This window comes from Dreissena polymorpha, chromosome 7 (genome assembly GCF_020536995.1).
Source record: "Dreissena polymorpha isolate Duluth1 chromosome 7, UMN_Dpol_1.0, whole genome shotgun sequence".
NCBI classification, from domain to species: domain Eukaryota; kingdom Metazoa; phylum Mollusca; class Bivalvia; order Myida; family Dreissenidae; genus Dreissena; species Dreissena polymorpha.
Window position 1 is genome coordinate 83,477,645 of NC_068361.1, and position 20,392 is coordinate 83,498,036.

Here is a 20,392-nt window from a genome sequence, read left to right on the forward strand (position 1 = left end):
AGAACGACTGCCGTGGAAAATACCAGGGTAAAACACAATATGTGATGGTGATTCAGGTCTGCATGGGATTACTATATCATACCAATTGCAACTGGTGGACAGGAGGATGATCAAAATTGACGACAGAAAAAGTACATTCATAATTGTAGTCTAGAATTCGAATAGTGCGCCGATTCGGACAGTAAACATTACGATTTCCGGTGGTGACGTCACCACTCTTTGTTGGGTGGAGAAAAGTAGATAAATCGTCAAGATGGAATCAGAATTTATCGGGAGTGGTCTCGTTGCAGTGAGTAACAAAAACTACATCTAATAAACCAAAAAGATGGAATAGGAGAGGCCAGGAACTCCTGGAACAAAATATTTCCTCAGCGATCAATTGCCAGAACTTCTTCCCTTCACGCATGCGCAATCCAAGTCTTCACTCATTCCATCCCGAAAAACCCTTAAGGTGTCGCAACTCAAGTAAAATTAAACAGACAAAAACATGCTGGTGGGTTGTAGCCGTAAACATTTGCAGTTTTTACAACTAATTGAAATTGTGATTATAACGGATTTCGAGGGCGTAGAGTGCAGCTGTCAACTTGTGTTTTTACTTGGAATACTAAACTATTGACAGTTACTAATGTTCAGAGGTAATTAAAAACATAACTTAAATTATAAGTGAAGAATTTCGCTGATTACGGAAATGTTTCAAACAGTCATAATGCCTGTTTTATCTTGTGTTATTTAATTTAACTATCAACATGATCAAAGTATATTTCATAAAACAAAAAGTTTTAACTTAAGAATAATAATTCTCTAGAATAATTTAATCTGACAGCGCAAAAACATAAAAAAGAGACAAGTATAGATGTTTCTGGAATTAATTAAACAATTAATTTATAAACGTAGAAAAGTAAGGTGTTTGTTCACTTATATGACAGACATTCACAATATTTACTGTCAGACCACAAAGATTTCCTGGCAAGACAACTACTGATAAGTAGATGACCAAAATCTAGGCCAGTATTTAAAATTATAGCAGTTTCATTGGCGTTGTAAAAGGACTGACAGACTTTCTAATAGTTCTAATCCTTGAAAAGGGTATTTAATGCTGCTATATCCATACATGCCATATGTCCCGATCTTGGCGGGACAGTCCCGCTTTTGGGCCCTTTGTCCCGCCGTCCCGATATGAGGCGATTTGTCCCGACATTCGTAAAAAACGATGTAAGGTCTATAGGTTCCCAATAAAATTCGCTATTCAAGCTCTGTTTCGCTAACACTTACCCCCGCTAATCCCTTTATTGCCCCCAATTAACAATCCGATTCTACTTATCGTGTGTACCAGTGTTGTTTATGACACCTTATCAGCGATTTATCGGCTAATTATTGATTTCATCAGGCATTCACACCATGGTGGTCTTCAAGATAGTGGTCGCTTATTGCTATCGATAGTTGTATTATAATGAAATAAATGTTGAAAATTTGTTTATTTTTGTATTTGTTTGAAACGGTTTACAAAACAATTGTTTTGTAAAATTAACTCTACGTCATTAATGAGTCTTTTACATTCAATGTTTAGTTCATAAATAGCGGGATAATCCGAATGTGAAATATACCAAAATCGCAACAAACAGTCCAATAAGTGATACCCATCCTGTCTAGTGTAATTGGGTGTAATTGTAATAAAAACAACGAGGTGCTATGCATGACAGTTTGACCCTACTCCAATAAAGCTAAAAACCACGAGGTGCTATGCATGACAGTTTGACCCTACTCCAATTAAGCCGCGACAATTGACAAGTAACAAACTGCGCATGGATACATGCTTAAAAAAACATCGCAACAAACAGTAAAAGTGGTACCCATCTTGTCTTGTGTTATTGTAATAAAAACAACGTGTTGTTATTCATGACAGTTTGACACTACCCCAATACAGCGCCTGACAATTCACAATTCAGTTTAATCTGTGTATATAAGAAGAAAACAAAATATGATTATTAACATTAGAGAAAAATAATTCGAGTAAAGCATCCATAGACTTCTTTTGTCCTTTTGTTTTTGTTGGTGTAAATACGGTTGAGGCGTTGTTGAGAGTTAAAATGAACACAAAGACAGTTTGCTTCCACCAAAAACCTACCTCTGAAATGTGTACGGCCGCGCATTCCGTGTGTAACTGATGTAAATGTTCGGTAGATAGTTTACTGTAACCAGTACTTTCAGTGTACTGGATAGCCTCCCCTGCGTTAATGTTTGCCATTGCAATTAATATAATGAGTATTGTTGTCGTAATGTTCTAGATTTTGTACTCTAAACAGATGAATATTATCCTCGTTGTTTGCTATTGTCTTATTTTATAAAACTGTTATTGTTATGTTTATGATTCCATGCTTCATATCAGATGTTTTATGTATTGAATAAAAGTTACTCACGAGTATTTGTTAGTACTATACTGACTACAGTAAAGGTGGAATGATAAATCGTTTTAGGTGTCCCGCTTTTGGGTCAAATGTCCCGACAATTTTTTATGGAATGTCCCGCTTTGGACCTAAAAAATTATGGCATGTATGCTATATCTAGCCTGTTTTCCTGTCTATTCGTCCACCTAAGAGGTTGAACGCGCATGCGCCTTACATGTTGATATGGATTAATGAAACTATTACACAAAGTTCAAGCAATATCTTATCTATAAGTTTAAACAACAAAAACATGTCGATAACTTCGGTAACACAACTTATTTACTTACAAAAAGGTTGCTGTCGACAAATCAGAATCATCCAAACGTTTCCTATGTATTCGTTCACATCATTCAATGACGTCACGCGCGCACAATTTGAGGCCTCGGAAGGGGAAACACAGATCGGTGAATTGCACTATGACTGAGACATAAAAGATGAGCCCTTTCGCCACGAGAATATATTACATATGCCGTCCGAAATTATATTTCCTGTCATTAATCATAAAATAAACACAAATTACAACTGTAGAAATAAGATACACGTCTAAACAACAATAAACTTTGAAATATTAACAACAAAAAAAAGATAACAAAGTTTGTCTTTCGAAGTTTAAATTATGCAGTGCATGCACCGAAAAGCATCTCCCCTCCTCAAGACTCTTTTCTTGTCACAGAAAGCAAGGTGAACCCAATGTCTGCACTCATCACACTGTGCCCAGTTGACTATTTTAATAAACGAATTTTCGTCAGCTTTGCGTGGATAAAAAAGTCCACATACGCAGCAAACCTCGCTTTCCCCTTCTGAATCAATTGTCGCTGTCATTTATGTGCATGTCATTTATGTGAATGAAATTTAACCCACTTGTAGAGGGCTGTGGACTTTTTGTGAGCTGCAGAAAGGCTGGGGTCACGTCATCCTTTTGGGAGGAATACAAGTCTATTTCTTCAATGTACTGCTCGCTCGTGTTTTCCTTACCACCAGGGTTTGGTTTAGAAAGTTTTTGTTTCTTATTCATGCAGTTACATTTATTCTTATTTGTTTGCACAGTTGTTTTATTTTTTTCTGCTTCTGACTTTTTTGTAGATAAGCATCGATTGCCTCTTTTCCTGAACAAAGTGCATTTATCTTTTGAAGCGGTGTCTCGTCTCTAAATGATTCACACGGGTATAATTGGTTCTGTGAAATAGCTGTCTTGTTAAGTGGGTATATGCCTGTTTTCTTAAAGGCAGACACAATGTTCCACGGACTCATAGTCTTAAGATACGCTTGACAGGCGATTGCAGCTATATCGTTTTTAGTTACGATTTTACCCATGTTGGTTTTCATGTACGCAACACATTCGCTGTAATAAAACCGCTTGAATGGCCCGAACACTGCAACATCAAGAGGTTGTAAAACATGTGTAGTGTGAGCCGGCAATGCAAATATGTGTATGTTGTTGGAAAGCGCCCATTGGATCAACTCGGATGATGTATGAGTTCAGGGGGTTTTTGTACTAAGAAAGTGACGCCGATAATCGGCGTCTTCCCCTACCAGAAATTTTCCCCTAAAACTACCATTTCCCCTCCAAAAATATAATTTTTCACCAAAATATAATATTTTACCCTCAAAGAAATGTTTTTTTCTTTCTTTTGGGAAGTCGACACTTATCCTATTTGTACCATGTACAACGATCTCGCTCTCTCTCTCCCGACGAACACTCAAATCTGGGAATCCCAGTGATTCTATATATAGCTTTTAAATTACGTCATGGAAACCGGGCAACTAATCGTATTAATCATGTGACTATTTTACTGGATTCCCGTCTTGCGCGAGAAGGGTGATTCGTCAATTAATTACCGGAAACCAGTCGAGTTATCATCCGGGTTATGTGAAAGCCAAGATGGGTATAAACGTTAAAACAGAAAAAAAGTCTCACAATTGGCGTTCATACACGAACAAAATAAAACGTTCGGACTCTGAAAACATTAATTGCGTTGACGCATTTTTTAAGAATGAATCATCAAAAACCGTTGAAACCCAGCAGGATTCGGAGGTACATGTAATCAACATCGATTAATACTGTCGGATTATTGTGAAAGTGAAAGTAGACAATCGGCAGCTGCCGCACCTTTCCCTTCCAATACTGTAGCAGATCTAGATCGTCAACCCATTCATCATGAAATTGAAATCACAATATTGAAATCTTTCCCCTGCCCCAGTTGAAAACATTTCCCATTATTAGATCTAACCCTGCAACTTTATTTAGGACTTTGACTTTAATACCATACTTGTTCATGTGTTTAAGAACAAAAAAGTCAGAGACATGCCTCTTTTTCTAAAAAAAAACCTGAAGTCTTTAGGCGAGTTATAGACATTGAAATGATCAGTTTTTATTTTTTCCCCAAATATGTCTCTTTCGCGGTCGATTTTCCCCTTTTACCCAGCGTCCAGCGTCTTCCCTTTTTTCTAAAAAAAAACCCTGGAGTTGTATGTCCATCAAGTATAATTAGGATGGGTTGATTCTCGTGGTCCCGTTTAACATGTTTTAGAAAATGGATTTTTAGGTTATCCTGAAAAACTGTGGTCGTTGACCACCCGGAATCGGACATAGCATAACCGGCCCCAGCAGATGCACCCTTCATGAAGTCTTCGTTGAATCTTTTACCTGTTAAATTATAACATATTATTTAGATTTAAGTCCGAAACATATCGTTAGTATTGATAAAAAAAGACGTAATATCATTTGGTCACTATCAATTTATCGTTTTAAATGAGATACATATTGAGTTTCTCTTTCTTTTACAGTGTTTTTTTACTTATAAAGTCATGTTCGTAATTAAAAATTGTCTGACGTAAAGTTGTATAAACTATGGTAAATGGCATAGATATTCGATATTCGTTTTTATACCTCACCTTTAAAAACAAAGTAGGGAGGTATGTTGCTTCCAGCTGCGTCGGCACATGCTATAAGGTCGTCGTTGCTGATCGTGGGGACGTTACTGAATGTGGTTTTTCATTGGAAGGGGCAATAATATCCCAATCTTGCACATTGTTCCGCATGTTCTACCAGCCCCAGTTCCTCTTCTGTCTCAAGTACGGTTTCCCTCGCAAAATCGTCAGGATCAACTTTGCCAGAGACTCTGTCCCTCAATGTCTGGTAGGGGACACCATATTCCCTCGCCGCCTTGCGCAGAGACGATCTATGTTTCTTTACATCATAGTAAGCCTTTAGAATTTTATCTTTTGTATAGTTTCAATACTTGCCATGATATCTGGATGGAGTTGGCTTTTGAACGAAAGAAATTATTAGGAATTATCGGGCTCAACAATTGTAGAATTTGCAAAAAGATAAACGCCAGAACGTTAATTGAAAATTAATTGACTACAGACATCGCAGTAACCCCATTGCGGGCCTCAATTTTTGAGCTAAAGCGTCTGTGTTACTTGATAAAATTAGGTCATTTGATCCGGGCAATCCAAACAGCCTTGCAGACGGAAAGACAAATGTAAACACGTAGAAAAAATGTGAATTACATGCATATTTCATTAAAAGGATGTCTGTTTTGGGCGAAAGGTTAGTTTATATTTTGAAAAATAGTTAAATTGAATAGATTTCTTACATTTTTAGTTCGCATTTTTCACATATCTGGGTAGCAAAATATCTCCTGTCAAAACTTGTATAGAAACCGGGCATGCGCGACTGTTCGGATTGCGGCAAATTTCGCGTGAAGATTGTTCACGAATAGATAGGGATGAACGAATAGATAGGAAAGAAGGCTATATATGATTCCCCACAGAACGATTTTCCACAGATAATACAATTAATTGTGATGCTTTTATAAACAATAATTGCTGCAAATTGTCATAAATTTTATTGGCACCTATTTCAAAAATGTGGTATGTCCTATTGACAAAACTATGGAGGGACCTTTGTACCCGTATAATTACAAAATGTATATTCCCTTATAATGATTGTCAACTTTAAAGTTATGTAATTACAAAATTAAACCCGTGTAATCTTAATAATACATTTTCAATACTAAAAATAATTTAGAATATTTACATTATTTTGATAAAATACATAAAGCAGTCTTGGCATTATTTTTTTAGGCACTAGCCCGGTCGGGCTACCAGCTTGGAAATTTCACTAGCCCAAATTAATTTTAACTAGCCCGAATTAAAGTTATATTCTGTTACATTTGTAACTATGTTTGTATTGAAGAAACATAGAACAATGAAGATTAAACAAATAAACACTTGATTCTGTTTTTATTCACAGTAAATGTCTGACAAAAAATTAACACAAGGTCTCCAGACATCTCCATTCTATCATGATCATTGTCTGAGTCAACGTGACATCCAGGTCTGACATGTCAGGTTTGCTCTTAAAGGCGGCCTGAAAAAAATAATGTTATAACATGATACAAATGTTCCACACAAATATCTGAATAAAGTAAATGCACTGTCAAACTAGCAATAAGCAATAATACCTGTGCATTAGAAGAAGAACAAAAATGCAACTTTTCTGCCCCAACTTCTGAGTCTTTTTAATCTATAACGGCATTTGTAGCAGTAGTACCATCGCCTAAGCCTCATCTGATTTGTCTCGGATGGTACCAGCATCTAAAATGCAGTATGTTACACATTTGAATATACTTTCAGGATTTGTTCCACAACATACAAACTTTATCTGTTAAAACTATACTTGTAAGTTAATGCAGGATATCTAATTGCATGTTGTTTTTTATGCCCCCGGATCGAATGATCGAGGGTATATTGTTTTTGGCCTTTCTGTCATTCTGTCCCAAAACTTTAACCTTGTTCATAAATTTTGAATTATGGAAGATAGCAACTTGATATTTGGCATGCATGTGTATCTCATGGAGCTGCACATTTTGAGTGGTGAAAGGTTAAGGTCATACTTCAAGGTCAAAGGTAAAATAATTATTATATGGCTTCAAAGCGGCGCATTAGGGGGCATTGTGTTTCTGACAAACACATATCTTGTTTACATGATTTATGAAATGCACTTACCAGCCAGTCAGAAATGTAGACACAGAACATGCAGAATCAAATTCCTCCTTACTTCGTCTTGCAGACATCAAAACGAAGCCAAGACCGAATATTTTTCCATGACAGTTGGAATTTTCACTTTGTTGACTGTTCATATTATTTCTTGCTACCTTCATTCACATTTTACGGTTGATGTTTGTGCGTTGCACCTTCAAAAATAACACAGAAAAAAACATTAACATAAATTAATCGCCGTGAGTTCTCCAACCAGTAATAATAATAGCTATAGCATCTCACAACATTGACTTACACCACTGTATGATAAGCGTCTAGTCATGCAATGAGTGCTGGAGGTAAATGACCGATTCTGTTTTAAAAAGTGTCTATATGAAGCTATTTCGGACTTGTTACTTAGTTCCGACATGAAAACAATTACTCGATCGATCGGGCTTCCGACTTGGAATTTTCACTCGACTGACGCAAAAATTATCGACTCGGTCAACGGTCGAGTGGGTTACGTCCAAGACTGCTTTAGTAATACATGAGCTATAATATAATGTTTATGTTTTTATGAAATTGAATTTTGTTTACTTTTTTTAAATAAGAGCTAGAACATTGAAAACCATAGTTTGTTTAGTTTTTTAGCTGTTTTCGGATAAAACCCGAGGTATTGTAATAGCCAGCTCGGCGTCTGTCGTCCGCCTTCCGCGTCGTGCGAAAACCTTAACATAGGCTCTAAAATCAAAGCACTTCCACATACAACTTTGAAACTTCATATGTAGATGCACCTTGATGAGGCCACAATAAAAATATTGTTGGTTTGCCCTTTACCGACCCTAAATTTTACAGGTGGGTAGGTAGGTAGGAAAATTATTTTATTTTATTTGAGAAATTATATTTTTAATACACTAATAGTCTATGAATATTTAAAACACTGTTATTAAAGCTTGATTGGTCATTGTCAGCTTGGGTACTACTTACATGTACCCCGGGTACTCTTTAGTATACTTACATGTACCCCGGGTACGGTTAATATACTTAATATTTAAGTCGATATTAGACTGTACCCGAGTAGTATTTCCTCCCCAAATAAGATGTTGTAAAACGCGCTTTCGATTAGCTTAAACAAACTTTTCTTTAAAAAAACTGCATCAACATGCTTTTTGAGTATGAGTTTCGATAATATAGAAGGCCATTTTACAGAAAATTGATATAAATGTCAATATAATTAAAAATTTAAAAAAATAGCCGACAACGACCGATTTAGCGTCAAATTTCCCAGGTACGATTAAGTATATTTATCGTACCCGGGGTACATGTAAGTATACTTAAGAGTACCCGGGGTACATGTAAGTAGTACCCGAGCCGACAATGACCAATCGAGCGTTATTAAAGCACTGTTGCAGTGTACGAAGCCCTATGTAGCTTTACATTATCTTGTTTGGTGTTTCTTGCATATATCAATATGAAATGCATGCTTGTGTGTTATAACATCAAATACGTGTTCATTATAATATGATGTTAATTGCTCAAATGCATTTGTCATTATTTAACTGCCAGACAGCTTTTATTTTTAACTTCAACCTTTCCCTTCAATTGGGCTTAATTAGCATGCAACAAGCATTGAAGGAGTGTAGAAAGACAGCCCAAAGCCTTTAATGGAAAAATTCAGACATTGCGAAAGACCGTCACATTTAACAGGCCAGACTTGCCTACCAGGAGAAACAATTCACAGGCCAGTTGAAATTTTTACAGGCCTCAATTTAAAGTGTTTGACCGGTTAGTGCATAGTGTCGGCATGGCAAAGTAAATTCACGGAAAGGCAAACTGAACATAAGCATTAGTTCTTCTTGAATGCTCTGAGCTTTAATGAGTACATTCGTACAGCTCAGAAGGTCAATAGCTGGGAGTTGTATTATTGCAACTAACATTAGCATGAAAACTTGATTTGGGGAAATAAATTAAGCGTGTTAGTTTCAGTTTGTGGATATATTAACGCTTGAAACATATATACTTGAGTGTTGTCGATGCATTTAGCTAAGAGACATTAAATTATATTAAATAAGTTTACCTTTAAATATCCATTTCACTAACATGCCATTACAGTAAACTGTTTAGAGTGGCAAGCAAAATAAAGCAGAATATGCACATGAATCTGATTAAACACAGATCCACTTGCATATAAATCTAATCATGTTTGTCTTTTATTTTGCATTTTCGAACAATAATCCTGTAACTGTTAGATGTATTTTTCTATGGGAGTAGACTGCATTTCAATTTTCAAACACTTGTTCTGTGACATTCAGTTCATACATTTTCAAAAAAAAAGAGTTTTATTTGTATCTAAAACGTATGCTTCATCGTAGAATGACACTTTCTTTTCATTAATCCATACTAATTATATGATGTCCATCGTAAATTCGATAGTTAGTATTCAATAAGACTACTTTCGCGAACCAATAGTTAAGTATGATGTCGTTTGGCCATTTTCACGGAACACCGCCGATCGCGATGCTGGTTATAGACGCTTGCATTACTGTCTATTCTGGGGTTATGAAATTCCAACCATCGGAGCGACCTAGCGACCTCGTCAGGGGCGATAAGAATGGACAGGGATATAAATATGCGCAGAAATAAATATTGCATTCGGCTCTTTTATGATTGGCGAAAAAAAAAAAAAAAAAATATGTTTTCAGAAATCGCAATAAAATTTTTTGGGTCGGGGGGTAAAAAGTGGGTCGGTCGGTAAAGGGCAAACAAACATAATTTTAATTTAGGCCTGAGTTCTACACACCACACCCATTTTTGGGTCACTAGGTCAAAGGTCACGGTCACTTCGTACAAGCTTTCATTTATTCAAAACTGCATCCACAGCCGAGCGTTGGCACCCTCTATGCGTTGCACTTGTTATACAGTATACCATTTTTAACCATGGTCTCACATGAAAGGCAATTATAAGTCTGGCAATGCTTCTTTCAACCATGACCAACCATTCTCATGACAATGTTTTTTTCACGGGATTTGATGTGTGAATATTGTAAAAATATGTCATCAAAATCAATAAAATACTGTTGTGACCATGTTGACATTTCACCTGTGATCATTATTTAACTGTAGCAAATTGTTTTGTGTGAATCATTACAAATTTGAATAAAGGTATTTAAAGCTTATTTATTCATTAATTCAAAGACTGTAACCCCTGTCAAATTAAATTGTCCAATCATAGATAATCTGATTTTTATTTATGTAACAGAAACATCTTGCATTGAGATGGAGAAATGGACATTTTATTTGCCCATAGACATACATGTACCATAATTACTCTATGTTTTCAAACACACTAAGTTTTCGGACACCCCTTTTTTTAGCAAAAATATTTATTTTTCGTGACTCTTAATTTTCAGACACACGAGTTTTCGACCATAATTAATGTCTCTAAGTTTTTTGACAGTATATTTACCAGCGCTATTTTACCAAATGTCTGTCCTGTTTTCGATATCTTATGACACTTCGATCATGGGGTTTTACAACCAGATTAACATCATAAAACATGGCAGGTGCATGCCTGAGGGCAACGGACCATTACATTTGCGTTATTGTGTAAATTACCTTGTAAACCGGTATTAAACAATTGTTTCGCCCGATAGCATAAGCGCTGTGACAATTACCATTGGTAGTGCCAATTAACAGTTCAATTATCAACCGCAATGGTACTACACCTTCTCAGTAAAATAACTGTGACAAATACTAAACGCTTCAAAGTGTAATGGAAGGTGTTAGACAACAACTATCGGAAATGAACAAACAAAGAATTCATATATTGCTTTTTTATTGCGTTAATTACAGGTTCATACTAGCGATTATCGGTACATCACTTGCTCATCTTTGAACTCGTTGGTCAAAGTACAACCTAATAGTAACTTTCTGTCAAATAAATTAAGCATTTAAAATTATTTAAAATGCATTGCAAACATATATAACTAAAGTAAAGTGAATGTGCCTATTACCTCTACATGTACATGCATGGCCCTTGCTACACTTTGGGGGATTGTGGCCGGGGCCCTTAAAGGGGGGGATTTCGCGTCGTTTTGGGCGAAAAGGGGGAATTTTAGAAGATCTTTTCACCGACCATTCAGCACTTAAAATTGCTATATTTTAATGTAATTTACATAAATATACATTTAATCAAATGTTAATAGTACAATACCAGCTGCAAGCTAAGGTATAAAAGTAAAAAAAAAATTATTTTTTTTTGAGGGGGGAATTTTTAGCTGAAATAGGGGAAAAAGTATTCTATTTTAAGGGGGGAATGGGGCCGAATTTCGGCCCCAAAAACAGCCAAATGAGGGCCCTGACATGATAAGATTATTTGCCATCCATGTTTATGTGACACGCATAATTGAATTATTTGCAGCAAATTGTTCAAAAAGTTACCCCTTAATCATAAATTTTCTTTAACAAATGAGCAAATATAGTTAACATGATATAAATTCATGTAGAAACGGATGTACAGTGTTGTACAACTTAAGTAGCGCATCAGGCAATAGACCATATAATTATGACATTCACATTTTTACCAGGTTGTGTATAAAACATGTGCTGAAGTCACCTAAATGCTTTAGGCCCTAATGATTCATGACCAGTTAATGAAAGATTGTGGTTACTAGTCCAGAGAAGTGGTGGCCAAGTGGCTACTGTGGATGTGAAGTTGTAGTTACTTTGAACAACACAATCTGGATAACTGTTTGTTACGGTAATCATGTTCATGTACAATCTAATCAGCGTTCATCATCATTCATGGTTATTCTCATTTGTTTCATTTATAAAATTTGAGGTCCTATCATTTTCGCAATATGTCCTTGTCAAAATGTGTAATTTTTTTAATGAGTTTAAATTATTGTGTAGGGATTTTCTTTACCATTTGAGAAATTTTGTTCATAAGATCTATATGTTTTGACAGGAGGACTGGCTTGAAAGCATTTCAAATATCAATTTGTAACTTTGAAGGGATGCGTTCACAGTTTGGTAAAATGAAGTTTTTCAAAATAATTGTCATAGTTTGAAAGAAGATCAATGCCTACATTATGTGTAAACAAGCAAAACAACACTTCACTTAGATTTTTTTTTAATAGTGCCAATGTTCGATGAATAATTTCAATTTAAACAGATAAAATAGTGAAGCTAATGTAATGCTTTTCTGGTTCTGGTTTGAAATGAAAGGACATATTTTGTATTAACCTTTTTTTCTTTCTTTAATAATATAATTATTACTTTTCAAAACATTATAGATTTTTAGGTAAAAATATTCAATATCATTTTTATACTAGAATAGTCTAGAGATACCAAATCTCTGAGATCTGTGCAGTTCTGCAAATATTGACAATATCATAGTATACATGTACAACTGACTTGTTGGCAACAATTTGGTTTCCCTACAATTTTGCTGATGCAACATAAACAGATTAAGGTTTTTTTAGTTATTGGATCGAAGGACGACAGCAAATTACTTTCATCTGCGAAATTGAATTTTCAGATGCCTTCAGCAAATGCATTTAGGAATTATCGACTTTAATCAATTGAGGCTTCATATGGATCAATATCACTCTCTCAGAAAATGTGCATTATTTGAAGTATGTGGAGGAATTTCTGAGCTTGAATTCCTTAACTCTCCAATGACCAGTAAACAAAGTGACAGTCTACCAAGTCACTTAGGTGTCTGATAAGATGAAGTCATAAATATGAATTAATAATTCAAACAATTTTAATTTAATGTATATCCTCAGGGCTTATTTGTTACCCACTGTCAAAACTTCAACTACAGTGAGCGTTCAGCAAAACTTTTTAACTCTGAGGCTTGAAAGTACAGACTTCCTGTTATCAAAACTTATGCATGCCCTGACAGGACTTGTTTTGAAATTTAATAATACTTGCACATTCACAATTTCATCAGTAAGGAGGTGAAATCGTTCAGTGGCTCTATGTAGCATTGAGGGCTCTCCTCATGCAGGGCCGTCAAGCACATGCTTGCAGTGTATTTTGTACCATTTAGGGAATGGGACGAAGTCCCTTTGGATTGGGAAAAACTGGGTTTACCAGACCCAAATTTGAGCAAAAAAACCACACAATACAGCTGTATGTTGCCACTGTGTCTGAATTTTCAAATCAGTGGTTACATTGTGCCTGAGTAAGTAAATCAGGAGTTACACTGTGCCTAAATTTCATGAAATTATTATTATGTGCTTGTCGTGTGTTAGGTCTTAATATATGTAGAAATCAATGTAGTACTCGTGAATTTAACGAAAATGAATCCATTGCCAAGTAAGAATCTTTTCCTTTGTGCATGAACAATTAAATTGTGGGGAAAGGCCTGGAGACATGAGATTAAAAAAATAATAATTAAGAGTACATGTAGATACCATGTTTCTATGTAATAAGCCTATAAACATTCAACAAAAAGCATATAAATATATGAAAACTATGAATATAAAGCAAAATCTTTTCAAAATGTGCATACATGTATTGTGGAGCAGAACCTGTAAAAATATTTGTACACTGTAGTTACCAGTATGTGACCCAGAAGAATGTAATTATGTTATAGAATTGTTAACAAACATTTATTTTCCTGTTAAAATAATATTTGTTTTATATAAAATTCTTCCTTAATTGACATGTATAGTGACATGCATGATACTGTGGACCACATACATTTCTAGTACCACATTGACTGTACGCATATACTTTTTATACGCCCGTTTTGAAAAAACGGGATGTATTACAGGCCTTGAAGAATTTTTCCAGAGCCACTCGCCCTGCAGGGCCAGTAGGCCTGACATTATCCACTCGCCCTTCACTCTAATTTACTTGCCCTGCCTTTAAAAAAAATATATATCTATATTTAAAGTTATGATCAACCAGAACCTTTTTGTTAACTTTTTGTTTATTAATAATTATTTTTTCTGTTTATTTTTAATTAAATATAAGAAGTATTATAAATAACTAGTTATGTATTATTTTTTTATTGATATTTACATTAAAATGAAATTTTATTCTTCACAGAATGACCAATATATTTAACTGTTTTTTTCACTTTTAATCGATTAGCTACGAGCACTGACACCTACGAAAAGAGCGCAGCCAATTTCGAGAATAATTTTAACTGTGCCTGTGACGTCATTTTTCATTGTCAAAACGAAAGTGCAGTTTCTTTGTGTACAAAACCTTTCTTTTTTTTCGAAAAATTGTTTGCAATTTGTATCGATGTGGCAGGAGTTCTGGAACTGAATTTATATTTCTCAACTTGAAAAACAGCACTCGCCCGGTCGGTCGAGTATTTAACAAACTTTACTCGCCCGACCGTCATCTTCACTCGCATATGCAAGCGGTCGAGTGGATTCTTCGAGGCCTGTATTATAGTTTCACCCTTGGCAGGCGGGTGGGCGGCGGTTTCCACAGCAGTGTCTGCTCTCTAATTCAAGTAGATTTCATCCGATCTTCACCAAACTTGATCAGAAGTTTTATCTAGACAATATCTAGGTCAAGTGGGTCACTTAGTGCATTTCAAGCATTTAGCATGGTGTCCGCTCTCTAATCGAAGAACTGTTCATCCAATCTTCACCAAATTTGGTCAGAAATGTGTCTAAATATTATCTAGGTCAAGTTCAAACATGGGTCATCCTGGGTCAAAAACTAGGTCACGAGGTCACTTAGTGCATTTCAAGCAATTAGCATGTTGTCCGCTCTAATTGAAGTAGTTTTCATCTGATCTTCACCAAACTTAGTCAGAAGTTGTATCTACATGATGTCTAGGCCAAGTTCGAACATGGGCCTTGCCGGGTCAAAAACTAGGTCACGGGGTCACTTAGTGCATTTTAAACATTCAGCATGTTGTCCGCTCTCTAATTCAAAAAGTTTTCATCCGATGTTCACCAAACTTGGTCAGAAGTTGTATCTAGATGATCTTAAATCCAAGTTCGAACATGGGCCTTGCCGGGTCAAAACCTTAGGGTCACGGGGACACTTAGTGCGTTTTTTAACATTCAGCATGGTGTCCTCTCTCATATTCAAGTAGTTTTCATCTGATCTTCACCAAACTTGGTCAGAAGTTTTATCTAGATGATCTGAAGGCCAAGTTGGAATATGGGCCATGCCAGATCAAAAACTAGGTCACAGGGTCACTTAGTACGTTTTACACATTGAGCATGGTGTCCGCTCCCTATTTCAAGTTACCGTTCAAATACGATCTTCACCACACTTGGTCAGAAATTGTAACTAGATGATGTGTAGGTCAAGTTCGAACATGGGCCATGCCGGGTCAAAAACTAGGTCACGGGGTCACTTAGTGTGTTTTAAACCTCACCTTGTTGTCCGCTCTCTAATTCAAGTAGTTTTTATCCAATTTTCACCAAAATTGGTCAGAAGTTGTATCTTGATAATGTCTAGGGCAAGTTTGAATATGGGTCATGCTGGGTCAAAAACAAGGTCACTGGGTCGCATAGTGTGTTTTAAACATCACAATGTTGTCGGCTCTCTAATTCAAGTAGTTTTTATCCAATTATTAAGACTTCACCAAACTTGGTCAGAAGTTGTATCTAGATGATGTCTAGGTCAAGTTTGAATATGGGTCATGCCGGGTCAAAAACTAGGTCACGGGGTATCTTAGTGCGTTTTAAACCTCACCATGTTGTCCGCTCTCTAATTCAAGTAGTTTTCATCCAATCCTCACCAAACTTGGTCACAAGTTTTTTCTAAATGATCTCTAGGACAAGTTTGAACATGGGCCATTCCAGGCCTAAAACTAGGTCACGGGGACACTTTTAACATTCAGCATGGTGTTCGCTCTCTAATTCGAGTAGTTTACATCAGATCTTCACCAAACTTGGTCAGAAGTTTTATGGAAATGATCTTAAGGCCAAGTTAGAACATGGGCCTTTCTGGGTCGAAAACTAGGTCAATGGGTCACTTAGTGCGTTTTAAAAATTGAGCATGGTGTCCGCTTTTTTTTGTGAAGACGACATGCAAAATATTATGTGTCAATGCGGCATGTGGGGGTATTCGTCATGTCTGTGACAAAGCTCTAGTTGAAGTAGTTTTCATCCGATCTTCATAAAATTTTGTCAGAAGTTGTATCAAGACAATATCTAGGTCAAGTTCGAATATGGGTAATGCCGGGTCAAAAACTAGGTCACGGGGTCACTCAGTGCATTTCAAGGATTTAGCATGGTGTCCGCTCTCTTATAGAAGTATAGTTTTCATCCGATCTTCACCAAATTTGGTCAGAAGCTGTGTCTAAATGATATCTAGGTCAAGTTCAAATATGGGTCATGCCGGGTCAAAAACTAGGTCACTAGGTCACTTAGTGCATTTCAAGCATTTAGCATGGTGTCCAAAACCTTCAAACGGAACATTCATTCCTTGGTCGCCATGACAGAGATAAACAAAGATTTTTGAGCTTCTGTTCTACAATATAAAGAAATATAAAGAAGAGGGTCCAGCCATCAGACATCTACTACCACCACAACAACCTACAACTCCAATGTCCCTTGCCTGTTAATTGTTGTTTTTTTCTTTTTCTATTTTAGTATTTCTACAAAACTTCGGACGTCATTTGATATTCGGAAACTTCTTTTGGCTAACTTTCAATTTTACAATTAAAACTATCAAATGACTTAACTTCTTATCATTAACTATATTTATACACTATATTGGGTTGTTTACCGGTGCGGTGCCAGTGTTTTTTTATGGAAATTTCGGGGCCGATATTCGGCCCATTCCCCTCAAAAAAGAGTATATATTTTTCCCCCCTTTTGTAAAAAAAAAATCCCCTCCAGAAGTTAAAAAAAATATATATGTTTTTTTTTTTGTTTTTTTTTTAAACTGTCTCATAATCATGATAAATATATCTCAAATTTAGTTCATAAACAACTAACAAAGTATATAACTTTGATTTAAATTATTTTGAATTATTATAAAGAGTTATATTAAATAGTTTTTCCCAAATCTGTGGACTTTTCACATTAATTGCGTTTTTCTCCCAAATTTAAATGGCCAGGAAAAAGCCTGATATATCTTTATTGTGTCAATATTTGTTGATAAAATCATTCCAATTTGGTTCATTTTATTGATTAAAAATGCTCAAATTTGCCATTTTATCGATTTAAAAGATCCCAATTAGACGCAAAATGGCTAAGAAAACTGAGACTGTGCATGACGGCTGAACTGTCTGAAACTTATGTTGAAAATGAAAAAATCAATGATATATATTTTCATTTTAAGAAAAAGGACAAAGACATTCGGCTGTGAATATTATATTCATACAAACATGTGTATGTGCTCATACTTTAGGCTTTACTTTGTAACAAGCCGTTATAATATCTGTGATATTTGTTTTATTTAACCGATTAAATATCTGTGATTTTTGTGATATTTATGATATCCTATTATAACTTATACTCAGTCTATTCAAGTATTAATCAATGTAATTATTCCTTTTTGTTTCATACATTTCCTAATGAAACTCTTCTTTGTTTACATTTTAAAAGTGCAAAAGAACAGACGCCATACAATATGATTGGTTATCTCTTTCACGTCCATGCAGGAGCGGACGCCATTTCAAGGTCGTTCTTTGTGTGAATTTTTCCATCTCAAAACGGATTGACCTACTTGAGTTTGTGCTGACGTGAAAGAGATAACCAATCAGAGCCAGGCTTTTAAATACTGTCAACCAATGAAAACGCCGCTTTCTAAAAGCTTTAGGCAAAACATTGTCCATTAAGATTATCGAATACCGCGTTCTTTAATTTACGCTTTTTGATTAGAAAAGTATAGATATTTTTAAACCAATAGATAATTATTGAAGAACCGCATCAACACTGCAATGTATTGTTGTATTATAAATGGTACAGCCCAGTAAAATTGGGCTGACCATATTATAGCCGTTTTCGGCTTCTTTAACGTAGAGTTTTATGTTAAGCAGTGTGCTCGGGCAATGGTTTATTAACCAAAGTCCCGAGGGTAAACAACCCCTTTAGTCAGTCAGTTCAAACGGGCGTATCTTGTGACAGTTTGGCAATCTTGTTAACTGATAAGAACATTGATTGACCATTATGTCACATTTCATCAGACATGAAAGCAATACGTTACCAAGAATATTAACGTTAAATAATGTGAAATATAAGACTTGATTTGTGTGATAAAAATATATGTATGATACACCTTATTTTTTGCATATATACACATCTTACATTAATAATTAAAGAGCTTTGGAAATGCTAATGAAAGAATTGAAAATACCAACATTTCCAAGAATATAACACTCAACTTTTTTTAGACAAAAGGTTCTTGACTCTTCTTCTTCTTTTTCTTTTATAATAATGGCTATGTTCAATACTTATACATTATGGCCATGCGTGGGGGTTAAAAAGAAATAGATTGATAGGTTACCCGAGTTACTCAATCCACTCAGGAAAATCCTATCAACAGTGATAAAAAAAAGGTGCAAAACCTAACACCTTAAGCCCTTAAGACTTTAATATATACATATACAACTGTGCATGTGGTGAGAATATTAGTCAAGTTAAAAACAGGATAAAAGCAGAAACATGTGATCTAAGGAAGGAACACTGATGTAAACAGCACTGATTTAAATCCAGGGATCGTATCAGCGCTGACTACATAAGATGGAAGTGTGTTCCATTGTACAACTGTTCTTGGAAAGAAAGAAAATTTGTGGTAATCAGCTGTACTTGGTGGTATTTGGTATGCCATGTGATAGTATGGCGTGAGTGTCTATTGTATGGAGTGCGATAGTGAAGGGGATTGATGTCAACATGCCCTCGATGTCGATGTCTACGTAGTGGATTTTGTCAAGTACCCCCGTTGAAGTTGAAGTTGAATTATATACTATTTTATAGAACAAAATTAGTCGATCTTGTTGTCTTCTTGATTGCAAGGTATTCCAATTCAAATCCTTAATTATATTTGTGACCGTGCCCGGTGTCTTGCTGTAATTATTTGTTACAAATCTGGCGGCTTGACGCTGAACATTTTCAATTTTATCAATATCTTTCTGATGGTAATTAAGGGTCCCACACACTAGAGCAATATTCCAAGGATGGTCTAACAATGCTGTTATATGCTGCTGCCTTAGTTTCCATTTTAGAAGAATGAATGTTTCGTTTTAAGAATCCTAAGCTCTGGCTTGCTTTACTTCTAATTTTATTTACGTGAGGTGACCAGTTTAAAGTTGAGCTTACTTCAACGCCAAGATAAGTAGCGTATTCCACTGTGTATTAGACATGTATGTGAACAAAATATAAATATATAACAATTTTAAGTAAAAAAATCATAAATCTTTTACCGGTAACTTGTTTTGTCAACTTGTTTTGTTTTGATAAAATGTAATATAAAATGCAAGTAAAAATTAATGAAGATAAAAGTAGCTGTCAAATTCATTTATTTTCTCATTTAACTTTACAATTTCCCCCAACCAAGACAATTTAAAGCAATTTTTAATTGGATAGAGAAATCGAACGCAACAGCAATCAATTGAAGAGTCATGTTCGGGCATTCTTCTTTTCAACTGTCAAAGGGTAGACACTACTTGTTCTTTTTTTCTAGAGAGCTGAAGCTGAGAACGCACAGGAACTTAAGATGGGAGGCAGAAGATAATACAAGTGAGTATTTTTCATTTACATCAATCCAATTCATGGATTAGTCAGAGATATATTACTTCCTCCAATGTTGGGTGTCTGTGTCTGCACAATGCTCTAGTTAAGGAAGAAGTGCAGCATCTTCATACCAATGTTCCAACTAAAGGTTTTTAGTTGTGAGCATAAGCTCACAACTAATGTAGAGGCAGTTTTGCAAGTCAGTCTGCTGTTAGCTACGCTAGGAAGGATAACTGCAAGTCAGTCTGCTGTTAGCTATGCTAGGAACAATAACCACTGCCTGTTTAT

The 20,392-nt window shown here is 35.5% G+C and overlaps 1 protein-coding gene across 1 annotated transcript in view; it reads left to right on the plus strand.

The window, feature by feature from the left end:
- Positions 1–514: 514 nt before the first annotated feature.
- The window catches only part of LOC127838088 (ecotropic viral integration site 5 ortholog-like), a 103,205-nt gene continuing 83,327 nt past the window's right edge, over positions 515–20,392 (plus strand). The window contains exons 1-2 of the mRNA XM_052365661.1: positions 515–635; positions 20,055–20,110. The gene's annotated coding sequence lies outside the window, so the exon portion shown is untranslated. The remainder of the gene's footprint in view (positions 636–20,054; positions 20,111–20,392) is intronic.